Source organism: Penaeus monodon, chromosome 11 (genome assembly GCF_015228065.2).
Source record: "Penaeus monodon isolate SGIC_2016 chromosome 11, NSTDA_Pmon_1, whole genome shotgun sequence".
NCBI classification, from domain to species: domain Eukaryota; kingdom Metazoa; phylum Arthropoda; class Malacostraca; order Decapoda; family Penaeidae; genus Penaeus; species Penaeus monodon.
The window spans coordinates 35,016,266-35,026,060 of NC_051396.1; positions in this window are offsets into that span (position 1 = coordinate 35,016,266).

Below are 9,795 nucleotides of genomic sequence, written 5' to 3' on the forward strand. Positions count from 1 at the left end.
ATTCATACAATACATATACATATATATTAATATTATATATTATATATATAATTTTTATATATATATTATAATAATATTATTTTTATATATATATATACATATTATAAATTTTTAATATATTATATTAATATATTAAAATTTTATGTGTGTGTGTGTTGGGGTTGTTGGGGGTGTTGTGTATGTAGGGATGTATATATATAAAAATAATATATATATATATATATAATATATAAAATTTTTAATATAATATATAATTATAATATTATATATTTTATATTAAAACATGTGCATGTATTATGTGTGTGTAATTATATAATTATATATATATATATATATATATATATTTTATTTTATATATATTTTTTGTGTGTGTGTGTGTTTTTGGTGTGTTTGTGTGGTGTTTGTGTTTTTTTTTATATTAATTATATATAAAAATAAATATATAATTTTTATATATTATATTAAATTTTATATTTTATATATATATATATATATATATATAAATTTTTATATAATATATTCCCCTTTTTATGGTAAAATTTGGGCGTGGTTAATTTTTATTTAAAACACCCACATCACAAAATGTGCGTGTGTGTGTGTTGTGTATGTGTGTTCTAAAAAAAAACAAATAAAACACCACCACAACACGCACTGTGGGAAATATATATATATATATTATGTTAATAAAATATATATAAAATATTTTATTATATAATATATATATATATATAATGTGTGGTGTTGTGTGTGGGGGTGGGGTTTATGCTGTGTGGTGTGTGTGTGTGGTGTTTATTTTTTTAATTACATACACACACCAAAAAATGTGTGTATTTATATATATTATATATATTAATATATTATAATATATATATATAATATATATATACCACGTGTTTTGTGTACGTGTGTGCATATATTATATATATATATATATTTATATATATTAATATATATATATATATATATATATATATATATATATATATTTATATTACATATATAAAATAAATATTATTTTATAATATATAATATATATTTAATATTATATAATATATATATATATTATATATTGTGTGTGGTGTGTGTGTGTGTTTTGTTGCGTGAAGGGTAAAACCTAACTGTGTTGTTTCTAAGTAGAAAACCCAATGCAAAAAGATTTACTAAAAATTAAAAATCAAATTTGTGATGGTTGTTTTTTCCACCACCACACCCCACCACCAACACACCACAACACACACACACACACCCACAATATATATATATATATATTATATATATATATATATATATATATATATAGCAGGCGCACAGAAACACATCCGCGCACACGCACGTACACAGTGCGTGCATGTTATTTACTGATCGCTTATCTTTCAGCTGAATCCTGTTTTGTTTCACAGAAAGTGCCGACGCGACCTCCCGCTTTCCCCACTCTTCGACTTTTTCTTCTTTGCCGAGGCGGCTCACTCACTCTCTCTGCCGAATTCATTAAGTTTACTAGTCCAAGCTCCAAAGCTCATCTATAATATAAACGACGGATGCTCATCGCTGGAGGGCATACCTGGTGGTCACTGCAGTGCCGATTGCCTGTTGCCAAACTGCAATTCCTGGCAATGCTATAACAAATGGGATGGGCTCATTTTACTTGGCCAAATGTTTGGAATCAAGGAATCTCGATTTTAGCACCAATAATTTCGGATAAATTTATTTCTAGATTTTATTCACCTTGCCGTATGTTCTCATTTTTGACAGCAAAACCCTGTAGTTTGCGTACAAATTTAACATATGGCAATTCAGGTTGCTCAACAAGGCGATTCCAAGTAAATACCCGCGTTTAAATAACCTATATAGGTTTCTAGATGTTAACGCAAGCGGTGAAATGAAAGGGAAGAACATAAAGAGCAGCGAGGAATGTTCTTACTTGCCCAGAGGAAGGTCGTCGAGTCCAGTGTCTTCCTAAAGGAAAAAATTTTCGTGTGGGGAAAGAAAGATCTGCCCGGGGTGGGGCCCTTTTTCACGAACCAACTGTTTTTCATCTTTTTTCTGTTTGCAGGTGAATAGCACGCATTGGTTTTGCCAATAGTGGATAGATTGCGTTTTACCATCGTTGGAATGTTTAGTTTATGTCGGCATTTGAAATATACAAAAATAATGTACGTCATTGCTCAACCATTTATTCCTTCATCCATCTTTCTAGTCTCCCTCCCTCCTTTTTTCTCGGACCTTCTTGACATCATCATTATTCACTTCCTTTTTCTTTTAATAAACCAAACAAACGACTCTGTCCACAGATGAGTTTTCTTTCAGTTTTCCACTTCATTTAAAAATTTTCCCTTTCCCCGTCCCACTCGGGCCAATGTCCCGACCTTGCGCCCCTGACCTTCCTCACTGGGCCCCTTTCCCCCCCCCTCTTTCCCCAATGGAGGCGCCGTCCCCGCAAACGGGCCGTCTTTGTCGCTCTTTCTTGACCCGTGAAAGGGCTGCTTGCCTTTGTAAGAGGGATATGCTTCGTGCGTGGTATGCCAGGCTGCCTGTTTGCGTACATAGGTTTTTTGCAAACATTAAATTGTCATACTTGACTGTTAAAGATATTATATTTGGTACACTGTGGCCTGAACAAATGGTTGCCTTTTCTCCATCGTTAAAATAAAAAGGACCTTCCTCAACTCGCATATGATAAGGGAAAAATTAAAGGAAGTGATTGCCCGGGGCGGCGTCTGCCATTGTACCAAAGATCACATTTCCATATAGTTACAGATATTACAATGCAAGTAAATGTAAAGAGTATATGTTTTATGATGATTTTCTTGCGTGATGCTGAGTACAAGTGTAAAATAAAACGAAAGAACTGAATCGCTGCCCGCCCGTCAAAAACTGGGGGAAAAAAAAACACCAGATTCTCGCCGAGCAGGGAGTGGCCCCCGCGCGCCGCTCGCTGCCTTCCCACTGACCTTCTCCGGAAAGTGAAAGGCCAGCAAAAAATCCGGTCGGAGGAGCGTAAAGCCAAATTGAAAGAATTTTTGCTAGGCGTGTCATGTGGCTGAAACGAATTTTCAGCGTTTTGGGTTCGTTGAAACTAAAGTTTAGATATTCAATTGTTTAAACTCATAGTTTAGTAAATTTCAACCCCATGTAAAAAAATTCCTAGACTTCGATAACTAAACTGATGAAATCAAAAAAATAAAAAAAATGAGAGGAATTTTTGAATAATAAACCAAAGATATGTGTGTCTGTGGGGGTTTTATATAAAAACATATATATATATTATATATAATATTAAAATAAATATTTTTAATATTAAATTATATATATAACATATATATAATATTATATACATTAATTAATTATTTTAAAAAATTTATATATAAATTTTTTAATTTTATAATATATATTATAATTTTATAAATTTTAAAAAATATATTTTATATTTAGATCATATATATTTATTGTTATATTATACACAATATTATATACATGTATAATATATTATATTTTATATTTTAATAATATAAAATTTTATTTATTTTATTTCATGATGATAACAACCACACACACACCCAAACACACACACCCCACAACAACACACACACAAACACACACACACATTATATATATTATATATATTTTAATTTTATAAAAAATATATATATATATAAATATTGTGTGTGTGTGTGTGTTGTGTGTGTGTGCATATAATTTATTTTGTTTATATATTTGTATATATATAAAATATTTATATATTATATATAATTTTAATTAATTATATATTTATATATTTTGTGTTGTTTGTGGTGTTTGTGTGTGGTAGTGGTGTGTATAATATAAAAAATATGTGTATGTATTATATAACATATTATTTTATAGTTAATATATAAATTATTATATTTATATAATGTTGTTGTGTGTTGTGTGTGTGTGTGTGTGTGTGTGTTTTTGTGTGTGTGTATGGTGTGTGTGGGTGTGGGGGTGTTTTATATATATAATATGTGGTTGGGTGTGGGGTGTGTGTGTTGTACATATAATATTATATTTTATAATATTTTAAATAATATATATATTAACATATATATAATAATAATATATTTTTTTTTTTTTTTTTTTTTTTTTTTTTTTTTTTTTTTTTGTGTGTTTTGTGGGGTGTTTTGTGTGTCTGTGCCCTGGTGGGGGGCGTGTGTGTGTGGGGTGTTTTGGGTGTTTTGGGGGGGTTTTTGGGGTGTGTGTTGTATTGTGTGTTTTGGGTTGTGTGTTTTGTTGTTTGTGTGTGTGTTGTGTGTTGTGTTTGCGGTTTTTTTATAAAAATTTAATATATATATATAATTATAATATATAAATTTGTGGTGTGTGTGTGTGTGTGTGTGTGTGTGTGTGTGTGTGTATGTGTGTTGTTTTTTTTGGTGTATTCTTTTTAATATATTTATATATATATATATAATTATATATATATAATATTATATATTATATGTGTTGTGTGGTGTGGTGGGGGTTGGGTGTGTGGTGTGTGCGTGTCGTGTGCGTGGCGTGTGCGTGTGCGGGTGTTGTGTTGTGTAAAGGGTGTGTGTATATAATTATAATTATAATAATTTAATTTAAATATAATATATAAAATTTGTGTGGTGTGTGGTGTGCGTGTGTGTGTGTTTGGGTGTGTGTTGTGTGTGTGTATAATGATTATATATATATATATATATTTTATATAATATAATATATATATTAATATTATATAATATATATTATAATATATAATTAATATTAATATATATATATAAATTAAGTTTATCTCCCTTAACTATATCTTCCCTTCTTGTTCCCTTTTTCATATGCTTTGAAACGGTATCATTTATTTTTCAATAACCAGTCAAAGAATTATCATTGACTGCACAGATACAAGGGGGAAAGGAAAAGCATTTCACAATTTTTTTTTATCAAAATTTGACGTAAAATTCGCTCTCATTAAATAAGACGAACCACAGAATGACCGCAAAATGTCCTTTTGGCTTTTGCTCTCTTTTTAAACCAAAAGAACGGCGCAGGGGTCTTCAGCAGCAAAAAAGGTTCGAAGTGTGAGTAAAGGGGAAAGGGGAAAAAAACAGAAAAGAGGGGAAAAGGGGAAAAAAAAAGAAGGAAGAAGAAAAAAAGACCCGGAAAAAATTTTGAGGGGAAGGGGAAGGCTGGAAGGGGGGGGCTCCCATTTTTTGGGGTTTAATTCTTTTGGATCTAGCAGGGAGTAAGTTTTACATTGTTCTTTGCTGTTATCCCCAGTCTAGCGGCAGGCATAAGGAATTCTTTTAATCAAAAACGTATTGTTTAAATTCAGCAAATAAAAACGGCACAAAAAAATCGTCGTTGCCCTTTAAACCCAAATGAAAATCATGGGCATCACAAAGGGCACAGGGCCCCCAACGTTGCTTTGAAAAAACGCTATCAAAATATTAACCCCCAGCTCGTGCATCCTAGTTTTAACTGCAAATTTTTTTTTTGACCCAAAAAACATTTACTGAAGGCAAGAATTAAAACTCAAAGTATTTTTGCTTGGCAGTTCAAACTCAAATTTTTTTTTTTTTATTATCAGTTAATTTCACTTTTGGAGTTCTTTTCAAATTCTCTCAAATAAAAAACAGCTCCTTTCATGCTATTAATCTCTGATTTTTACGGGCATGAAAAGCCCACAAAAATCGGGCCCCTGTCACCAAATCAATGAAACCTAAAAATCCCGCTCTGCAATTGATGATAAATGGCACATTTCCCTTTACTTTCCTTTCGAAAAAAATTTTGGGTTTCAGCATACACTATAAAAAGCAAGAGTCGAGACTCTAATTTTTCCCAAAAGAAGCTTATAAGAAAGGACCAAGACTTTCTCTATCCCTGCGGCTGTCGCGTTGCCACGGCCAAGGTGCAAGCCGCGCTGGCCGGTAAGACGGTTTTCCCCCGGCACAAACAAAAAGGGAAAAACCCCCCCGCCAATATATTCATTTTTCTTCCTTGATTGTCATGGCACCTTTATATTAAGGTAGCCTGCAGGTTATGCATCGTTCTGGCATATGAATGACGCCTCATACCCCTCAGTACCCCCGGCCCTGTCTTTTCACGGCGGCCTCAGGTTATTTGCGTCACCGTCGGGAACCCTGCCACTTTAGGTATGAAATTTACAGGCAAAAATTTCTGGAAAAAAAATAATTTTTTCCCTTAAACATCTAAAATTTCCCATTCCGTGCCAATCTACCTTTGTGTGTCAAATCCCCAATGTCTGTCGTCGAATATTTTATAACAAATACATTTTATAACAATTTTTTACAGATAGTAAACTACAAATTGTATTTGGAAAGGCGGTTTGCAGAAAAAAATCTCAGTGAAAAATATATTGAAAGAAAAAAACCCTTGTATAAAATAATCATGCCTTATTTATGGTAAAAAAGACAGGTAAAATAAAAAAAATTCAACAAATTTAGCAAAATACAGTATTTTGAAAACATACATGATTACATGTAAAATACTTTTGCAACAGTCAACAGATCATTGTTGCCCTCTTTTTTTCCACTTCTCCCTCTCTCTTTTCTCTTCTCTTTTCTCTCCCTCTTTTCTCCTCTCTCCCTCCTCCCTCTCTCTCTCTCTCTTTTCCTCTCTCTCCCTCAATTCAATCAGCAGTTCTGCTGCTCAAAAACTGCGAGGCACACAAGTGACGAATAAAGCCCATAAAGCATCCTTTGAAATGGTCAGGGAATAAATTTGGCTTTTGTATTGGATTAGGAAAAGTAATTGATTCACAAAAAAACTTTTCAATATTAAACCAAAGGGAAAAAAACAAAAAATGCAAGTAAATGAGTAAAAAAATAAGAAACTTTAAAGTGTAGAAAGCTCCGATGTATACGGTATATATAACTGTATGCGGTACATCACGGACACGGTGATAAGTGGTTTTAGGCGTAAGCGTAAGGCAAGGGCGTGGGGGAAAGGGTGCGTAACAAAGGGGACTCCTACATGGACGAACAGAGAGTGGGGAGCAGCTACGGTGCGGGGGAAGGTTGGAATAAAGTGATAACAAAAAAAGGGGCACGTGGTCATGGGGAAAAGCACGAGAATTTTTATGGGAATTTGTGTTAGAGGCTGAACTTTTGAATTATTATCACATTATCATATTCATTTTTGTTGTTGTTTTGTGTTAGTTATATTATGATTTTTTATTTTTTATTATTTTTATTATTTTTTATTATTTATTTTATTGTTGTTGTTATTATCATATCACTTATTATATATTATTATTTTTATTTTTATTATTATTTTTATTTTTTTTAATTATTATTATTATTTTTAATCATATCATATACCATCATATATCATTGTCATTACCGTCATCTCATCATCATCATCTTCACCATTACCATTACTCAATTATCTTATTGATTAACGTCATCAACATCATTATAATTACCCATTATCTTACTGTTTTTTTAAATAAAACCAACATAGTATAAAAAATCATCACTTGTCATTATCATTACTGTCGATATTACCGTGTTTTTTATATGGGTAAATCTCCCCCAGTTATATTTTTGTCGTTGATCCTACGGCTTTTTACCAGGCAAATTTGTCACCAGAATCAGGTGACATCATATCGTGAAAGATTTAAAGTGATCTGAAAAGACCATTCTTTGTCCTTTGACGCGCCTTGTCCACCTCCGCAAGCGGCACCTTCTGAGTAGACCGGGGGTGGGCGACGTTTTCTTTCGGAATAATGTGGGAGTGTTTTGGGCCTTGTCATCTCAAAGAAAAAATCTTAAAAAAAAGTAGGTAACGGGGTTTTCTGTAAATTTTGTAATTTTGAGGAAATTTTTGGGGCAGAAGAGGTCGCCGCAGTAGAGAGTGAAGTCAGAGAAGCTTTCTAGATATCATTGATCTACTTAATGACTGATGCCGTTTTATAGCAAAAAAAACCATTTCCATGTCTGATTCAACTGGATCAAAAAAAAACTGTTTTAGAAACCCTTTTTTAAAACCGGGTATTGATATTCCCAGTTATTAAACTGTTTTCTGATGTATATTTACTTAAATATATACAGAGATTTATGAAGAGATTTTAAATAATGATAGAAAATTAAAATAATAAAATTATTATTATTATTATTATTTTCTTTATTATTTTTAGTTTTAGAATATAGTATATCATTTAAGGAGACTTTAATAATAATAAAAATAATAATAATTTAATAATATAAAATAATTTAATAATAATAATAGAAAACAAAATAACAATAATAATGATAATGAAAATAATAATGATACTGATACTGTAATGATAATGATAATATAATAAAATTGATGTCATAATAAAATAATATTAAAATAAAAATAAATATATATATAAAAATTTAAATAATAATAATAATAAAAAATAAAAATGATAAAATGAAAATGATAATGATAAGAAAATGATAATAAAAATAACAAGAGCGTGAGTAACTTTAAAAACCCTTTTTGGGGAAACGTTAATTTTTCCTACGTAAAGAAAATTTGGGGTTAGTTTTATCTCTTTTCTTATAAAAATTTGATGAAACTATTTCTTAAAGGTAAACTTTTTGATTCGGTTAATCTAAATATTAAACCTCCATTTTTTTTTCGTTGGGGCTCTAAAAAATAGATAAAATGCCTACCACTCCCAAAGGTATTATGGACCACTGAAACGTTCGGTGTTAGGTCTACCCCTACACTAATATACAGGGACGCTACAAAATGCTTTTCTTCTTAATGGTGAAAATACATCCTGTTTAAAGAAATATTTTCGATATCGATAAGTGTGGGGGTCGATCTCTACTTCAACACCATGCAAAACACGGTGGGGAGGATAGCTAGCGAACGGGGCTTTATAAAGGGGAATTAAAAGCTTTTTATAGAACTTGGTTTTTTTCCCCTTAAAAAAATGTTACCAAACTATTCCTTTGGGCTGTTTGTTTTAAACCAAAATTATCAACTTGAAAACTGTTACGACACACTATATATAAATTAAGATCGCATTACTTAAAATTTAACAAATCTGTAAGTGTCAAAACTCCCTTTAAAACAAATTTTCTTAAATTTATGTACTTACACCGGTTTTTGTGATTGTTTTCTGCCTGACCGAAGAGCTTGGAGCGCGCTTGTAAATGACCCCCCGGAGGAAAGACCTCTTTCACGACGACCTCTGCGAGGCCGATACTGTGCGGCCTCACCAAAAAAAGGGAAAATGCAATTCGCCCCGAACTTGGAGGATCGGTTTTTTTTCCCTTTGCATTCATCAGATGGCCTGAATACTTAGGGTCACATAGAATGGCTTTTTACTGCTCACTACAATTTTTCATTGTTTTACACCACTTTTTGGGCGAGTCTTTGTACCTAGAGCGGGGGTGAGTTGTCATGTAGACATAATAACAAACTTTTTTAAAAACCCATTACATTAGTAGTAACGTTATACGTTTTAAAAATTTAAACAAAATTATGATGGTTTAAGATGCTCTGTTCCTTTTGATTTTTTATCGTTTGGTTTAAACTCCTCCCCGTCGACATTGGGTGTGGAAAAACGCGAAAATTTAACAACCGTTTTGACTCAGTTTGCGTTCCCTTGTTGGATCCCTCTGACTTGGAATCGGCACTGAAAAAAACTTCTAGAAAACTTTTTATTTTGCTTTCCCCCGCTTTTCTGATTTCTAAAATGCAGAAAGGAAACAAAATAAAAAAGTATTTATCCTATGTGAACTTTTTTCGTATACTTTAGTTACGAATAAATAATGTGTTTGCGTACGTGTTTTTTGTGTTTTGCACGTATTT